Source organism: Limulus polyphemus, unplaced genomic scaffold (genome assembly GCF_000517525.1).
Source record: "Limulus polyphemus unplaced genomic scaffold, Limulus_polyphemus-2.1.2 Scaffold4720, whole genome shotgun sequence".
NCBI classification, from domain to species: Eukaryota; Metazoa; Arthropoda; class Merostomata; order Xiphosura; family Limulidae; genus Limulus; species Limulus polyphemus.
In genome coordinates, this window is record NW_013670330.1 from 65,152 (window position 1) to 73,174 (window position 8,023).

Below are 8,023 nucleotides of genomic sequence, written 5' to 3' on the forward strand. Positions count from 1 at the left end.
CCCCTCTTTTATATACCAGCCTACCCTATATCTAGTAAGAACTAGAACATTCGCCAAAGTACATGATAGTTCTAGAAACGTTGCGTCACAGTAGTCTTGTGACTCGATGACGCAACAGTATATAAAAAATATATTTTTATAAACAAAACTGTGTGTAGCAATGTTGTTGGCAAATATCATTAATTGGATAAATGTCGGCATTTATTTAACTACTAAATCTCAATTACAATTTAACTCTGTTTTAGGCTATTTGATATTGTAATACGTTAAAGTACTAAATTGGAGGCCCATCCGGGGATAAATTATAATACGTAACACATTACTTTAGTTGAAGTAACATAAAATAATGATTACGTTTGAACTTGATATTTGAATGAAAGACTGGCTTATTGTTTTAATGACTGGGTTGACTGTATTGTATTTATATCGGGTAATGCACTATTTTTCAGCTAGAAAAATCATAAACAACTTAAAATTTTAAGACAACAGGTATCTGTTCGTCCATCTAAGCAGTTTCATCCATAAAACCATATTAATAAATACAATAACCTTAAATCTAGTCCCCATTATTCAAATTCAAAGGCAATTGTAGTTGTTTGTAGTTCTGGCATTCCATAATTATCAGATGTATCTTTTTCATTAAGTGTACAAAGGTGAATACTTGTTCATTCACAAATATAAAAAAGCTTGGGCACGTAAGCGCATTTAAGCACATGTTTACATTGCCAAGGCTCAGTTTCCTTGAAATTTGAAATTTTTGCGTGGTTACTGATATGCTAAGAAGAATTCCTTTAGACTTTTCTAAGTTGGTTTTCTGGACTCATCAGTCGTATAAAATGTAGAAATATTAAACGTGTGTCTTCCTTTTTACAATAAGAATGACTGTACTTTGGAAAAATTATATGTATCTGAGATTTAATGTGACAGTGTAGCCCACAGTCACTACACCTCTCTCTCCAGTTGAGATGACTATTCATTATGCATCAGCAACCAATCCTCTTCTCAATTATAGAGTGTCTAATCTCAGTCCACTTAATGGCTTCACCTTGACATTGATGCTTCAGTATTGGTATCTGCTAAAATGTAGATCACTAAGAGATGACATTGAGGGGCATTGTTGGGATAGTTAGCTTAGTACTGGTAGACTGACTGAGCTGAACACATATGTGCAGTTGGGAGCATTGTGTACATTGCTCCTATACTTATCTCACCTGTTGATGTGATGCTGACCTGACCCTGATGAAATTGGACCTTCCTCGGACTTAGATGGTCATCATCTGGACTTAAGCTCTAAGAAGGTATTTTTGAGCTTAGGGGTGTAACACTCCCATTAACAGTAATTGTACATTTATTAGTTGTGTATTTTTGTAACCCCACGTACTTCAATTGGGACTCTACTGGATTGGAAACACCTTTGCCGATCCACTCATCATCAGCCCAGATTTTACAACTTGATCAGAGGCTCTTGGTACATTACAAGATTTCCAAAGATTGATACATTGGCCAACAATCTTTCTTCGTCCTGGACATTGGAATTGTAAGAGGTGTCCTCATTGTTGCCAAAGAGATAGTATAGATTTTGCTGAATTCTCCTTTCATTGTACAGCATAAAGACTAAGGGGTTAAACATATGGAGAATGAAGTGGTACTATCTAGTTGAAAAACAAGATAGCTAGAAGGGTTAAGGACTTGATCTTAAGAAATAAGTTAGGATCAAAACTTTTGACTGGCCAGAAATTCAGCTAAAAGTATTGGTTTAAAATTGTAATGGCTTGATTGCATTTCTTTTTCTCAGATTGTTGTTAAACATAGAGTGCTAAATCTGTTGCTATAGTAAAATGACATACCTACAAATTTACATGTACTCACGTATATATTGCTCTTAGACAATGTATTCCTTTCATCTTTGGACATCTAAGTCCTTCAGTTTTCATTGGGTCTCGTGCTTGATCAACACACAGTTGTGCACCCACAGTCTCATTGCCATGACAACTGCTAACATAGCTATTTATAACCCAACCATATTTCCTTCACTACTATCTGATTGCTATACAAACACAGCCTGGGTCCAGTAGGAAAGAATGGGATTGAGACTGCAAATAATGGAGCACTTCGTCTTCCAATACTGCTCTACAGGTCAATAATTATAGCTCACTTCGTATCTGAAGTTTAACATAAACATAATATCCTTTATTTTCGTTCATATTTTGCATGATTGCTGTGTTATTTGTGTAACTGGTTCGTTTTAGTTATACAACACTCATAAATAACTTTGTATAATGACCATACATGTGTGCTACACCACACAAATATAATTTTCCATATATATATATATATTGCCATACACATATATCAACTTTACACATTTTCACATATGATAGTAGCTTTAGGCAGACAGTTTCCAGCTCGTGCACTATATCATTCCGAGGTTTCAGCAGCAGACTACTTGAACATGTGGTCAAATACCAAAATACCATTGACATAGACTAATCATGTTTCCCATTACACCCCCTTTCAGTATAAGCTTCATTAGGGTGGTGGGTGTGTTACTCAGGCCTATTGACACGACGCAAAGCTCATACAAACCATCTCAAGGGCTGAAAGTAGTCTTAGATTTGTTCTCATCACCCAGTTCAAATTGCCAGTATTTGATTGATTGGTATAAAGTGCTGAACAGCTTGAAACCTTTCTATGTGTACCTATGTTTATCTGTCCATGGGAGTATGAAGATGTTATGGTAAAGCTGAAAAAGAACCACGACATACCCTCCTTTTTTGACAATTACTACTGGAGCCACAAATTCTGTGAAGACTATATCATTTGATCTTCAAAAATGTTTATCTCATTACTGGCTATATCCCTATGCTCAGCAGATATTGAATGATATATTAATTACCTATATCTGTAATGTTTGTTTGTTTGCCCCAATTAGCCATTTTGTCCCACAAATACATCAACATGCTCAACCAACATTCTGCAACTTTGTTGAATCCAAACATATTGTACAATCATCAGTTATTAACTTCAGATGTGTTAGTCACCATACATTTGCTCTTGAATGTGGCATAACAGAAGTAAACCTAGCGGTACCACTAGGCTTAATTACTTTCACTTTGTTCACCAATATAATGACTGTTCCAGTATAAAGCTGAATAACTGACTGCCAATAATTGCAGAATAACACTGAAAATTAAACAGATAACTATTTGAGTAAGTGCTACCTGCTTTCTGGACTATAAACAGTGCACTGAATATTTTGATTCCATCATTGCATTGCATGGTGTCAACACACTGGAACTCATCTACAGTAAACCACAAAACATCACTTTTGTATTTGAAGGTACTGTGATTCCCTCTACAACGCACATTCTACTGTTCCTGTGCCTGATATGTCTGAAATCAGATGCCTTTCCTATAGAAACACGGTTTACCTGTTGAATAGAAGAATCTAAGTGAACATTTCGACAGTATATCCAGTGGTTGTTGGCTGGTGAAGGTGGGTGATTAAAAGACCTAGAACTGTGCAGAGTCAGTGAATGAGGTGCACATGGTGGTTCATTATTCTGCCACAAAGAGGCAGAGATTTGATGCTTGTTTATCAATAGGGGCCTGAAAAGTCACATATATAGTTAAGTCTAGGTGATGTCGACCACAGAATGAAGGTATTTGTATCTTACCTCGGTTATGACATTGAAAGCTGAAGGATTAGCATACTGTAGAAATATTCATTCAGTTTTGACCTTGCAACAGGTGAACTGTGTTTTGACTAGAAAGTCGTAGGGAAATACCCTAAGAAAAATCTTCAGTGAGAGAGAGCTTGGTCAATAGTTTTTGGGTTTCCAACAGTTCTCCTTCCTAAAGTTTGGCTACAACTAGAATTAAGTCATAAGCCTTTACAGCATTGAAAAAGCAAAATGCCCAGAAGAGTACTTTTCCAAGACCTGAATACTCTCTCTGACAGCTGTTTTCTCTCATTGATCAACTCTTCCTCAAGGTTATAAGTCCTTGAACTCATGGAAAATACCATTTGTTTAAAAATGAAGTTTTTTTAATCTTAATGATACAATAATTTAATAGAATAGGGAAATATTCTTATCATGAGACAAATAGAAAACTCCATAAACAGATTACAAGGCCACGGCGCTAAAATTTTCTCCTTCTTATTTACTCCGTGATATGCTCAGATTTAGTGATTTCTCCTAAAAGTATCCAGACAGGATCCATGAAGTAACAGGATGTTCGACACAAAACATTTTGCAGTAGTAACTTTCGCTTATCTTACTCTGACTGAATTGTAGAAAGAAAAGGACTGGACACAAGATAAAACACAGTAAAAGATGTTCTTTATTCAATTCACAAATCGATAAAAAAACGATAATATAAACAGAGGACAACACCTTTGCTACAGTAAAGAATTGAAAGCTGTGTTTATAGAAACATTCCTCTAAAACCTGTGTAAAGAAATGCTGCAAACTGAAAAATATATAGCATTATTTACACAAAATAATAATGCTATTCTTTTCAGAATGTTTGTGTTACCCACACACCACTGTTGCTCATTCCAAAACAAAGGTAAGGAAGTTTTTACCATCAAGATATCACCTGACTTTCCGGTGGAAACAAATTTTGTCTACTTTCACATAGTGAGCATTAGAAAATAAGCCCAAAAGCCAGAGTGCTTTCGAAAAGTAGACTTTCACTGACCAGAGATAAATGGCAACCTTACAGAAATCTTTCCTATGAGAAACTATAATTGAGAATATAGGTGAATGATCCAGAATTACAGTAAGGCAAATGGATCTTGGCTACTTCTTTGACCAATGTTATATAAATAAAATTGCATATACTTATATGCAGGACAATTCTGAAATATAATAATTTATGTGTACTTCAGGAGTCCCATTTGCTAAATAAAGTAGATATAAAATACCTAGTATGGCTGCATAATACATGTTTATGGTCTCATCTGGCTGCTGATTCAGCAAAACATATCATACACCTGTAATCTCCCAAGTAGCTGAAGTAGTTGTTTCATTGGATTTGAACTCAATAGAAAGGATATACAGAAGGGGCTCAATATTCCAGCTTGCATATAAAACATGCATATAAACAGAGTTGAAAATGTTTATATATTATTGGTTGGTAATTCCTGTTTCGCACTATACTTAAGCTTTTTACAGAAACACCATGTATTTGTAAGAAACTTAACTTCAAGGGGTAATAACATCGTTTACACTAGAATTATGATTTTTTTTTAATTTTGCATGGAATAACAATAAAATAGGTAGTTCCACAATTGAAATGGAGGTTCAACCCTTACAAGCTATCAATCAATATTTAGTAGTGAAATATTGGTCTTATGTCTGAAGATTATTGCTCATTCGATCCGGCTAAGTTATAGTTGCGTTTGTGTGGACGTGACCACAAGAAGCTTACGAGATACACAGATAAGGTTGTTATCAAAGATAATGAACAAGTTTATTAACCTATTAGGAATATTGCTTAAACAATAAAACAATAAAAGATTACGCTGCAGACTTCAGCATTCACTTAAAGTGGGGAGAGGGAACGTTGTTTTAGTGTATAGCATTAGTATAATTTATTGTTTTTGTTTTGCCAGATAATGAACGAGTTTATTAACCTATTGGGAATATTGCTTAAACAATAAAACAAACAACCAGATCTTGACCTGTGTTTGGAGCTATGACATTCTTTGTTCTCAACATAACTTGTTTAACTTGTACACGTTTTACAACATGCTAATCCTGATCTAGAGTCATTATCATCATCTTGGTTGGCACATGTAGTTTCCAGATATGATTATTTATCGCAGTGTTAATGTAGCACAATATTTTACATCCAATTCGTTATCGAATAAAAATAAATTATATTTGGTTTAGGCTAATTAATATCCAAACATTCATTTTTATATTCTGTTTTTGAATTTGGAGTTGTTGATTTTTTCGTGGAAGACACCAAATTGGTCATATAGGCTACATACACAGTCATTGTTCTCTTTTTTAAATTTTTACACAGTTTTCATTGGTACAATTTATCATAAAATGCTTCAAAACTCGCTATTTAGTTGTTGTGTAGTTTTAATAGTTGCTTAAAATACAAATACGTAAAAAAAAATCAGTCATAGAAATCCAGGCGAGATGGTACTAAGAAAAAAGCTGGCTTTGAAGTTATTTCAATAATTTTACATTACAAGCTAGTTATCTGATTTTTTTTTTCTCTAAGTTATATAGAAATACTGAGATAATCGTGTAATTAAAAGATGCGTCTCAAGTTCACAACTTCTGCAAAATAACATTTTGTATATGTCTTTTCTTTTTTTCTAAAACTTGTTGTGCATTATCACTTGCTAAAATATTAAGGGTTATGTAAGCCTAAAATTTTTAATTTTTCTGTACATATTACAATAACGTAAAAAAAGAGACCTAGACGAAGAAGTTATTTCTTGAGTGTCTATATAATAAATGAGCGTATCTATGGGTCTGCGTGTGATCACCATAGCTCCAAGAAGAAAGAGCCTAGAAACCTGAAATTGTGCACCCATACTATAGACCCTGAGGGTGTGCACCTTGGTATTGTTACTTATTTTATCCACGTGCGTGCGCGCATGTGCATCTTTTTAATGAGGCAATCTAGGGAAAAATCACATAGAAAAGAAGTGGTTTCTTATGTAACAACTTCTAATATATAGAAAATCCAAAGCGTTTTGGTAACAATGCGTTCCAACAGTGGTTTTTATATCATATTGCTTCGCAATAAAAGCATAACCTAATATTGTTGTTAAAAGGCTATGTGCTGAAAGTATAAAATGAAATGTATAAACTACAAAATTGAAAAATATATTTGTTATTTTCTAGCTTAGAGGCTCCGTTAATTAAAGAGGTTTGTTTTTATTATTTAAGTTTAAAATCGGAGGTCAAGTCAGAGGGAAGGTTACCTTTATAATCAGACCACATCCCGTAAAGGAGTAACAAAAGTATATAGGTTATACTTTTATGCTAAACTGGGTTCAGAATACACACACTGACATGGCCATCTAGAATAAATCAACCTAATAACCAGAGCGAAGCCATGTGCTTTCGCTTATATATATAAATATATCTGAATTTTATTTTTGTTTACTGCTGATGTCTAGCGAGCCCATTAGTGCGGAATTACTTGCCACTTTCAGTAATCATGTACGTCACATATGTGCATTCTTTCGTATTCAATGTTTTTATTAACTAGCTTACTGTTTATGTAGCTGTCCTGTTTTATAAGTTAGCGAGTATATAACGTTAATGTACGTAGCTTTTTCTCGTTTGATCAGAAGTTAATATTAGTTGAGAAAACAGACTTAAATCAGTCCTTAAAGATAGATCCAATGCCAGTATACAACACAACTGTTAGCTTATTTACAATATATTATACATTGTTAATCATTTTAATATAGTAGAAACTTACAACAATATGATATATTTACGTGTTTGTTCTTATACCTTTCTTATGATTTTTTTTTTTGTAAAAAATGCGACCACATAAGATGTTCCCCCAAAATATCACTAAGATTATTTTTTAGTAAACTAGAATGGATGGCAACTGCTTCTTGTAAAAAACACAAATGTAGAGGACGACGTTTAGAAAGCCTTCCATCTTCACGCCAGTGTGTGAAAAAGGAAAAGTCTGGGCGATAGATTAGGTTTGAAATCTTTCAGGCCCCGAAGGGGCTTGAAGGAATAACCCAGGGCGGTCAGAAATTTCAGTTTCTCTTCAGCCCGCTCACGAAATTAGTTAATTTTGTACGAGAGATTACGGTGCTGTAGCAGAAGGCAAAGTGTTTTGGTGAATCAGGTTGGGAAGTGTTTAGTTGATGCCGACTAAGTGGAGAAAAGCCTTGAAGAGGCGTGCTGCGTGGGTAGGTTGAACGTGGTTGGCAGTCGAAGCTTCTGGTCCGGCCCAATTATAGTACAAGAATCAACCACAGGTAGCGAGATCAGATGTCAACGCCCTCCTGTCCCGGGAGTAA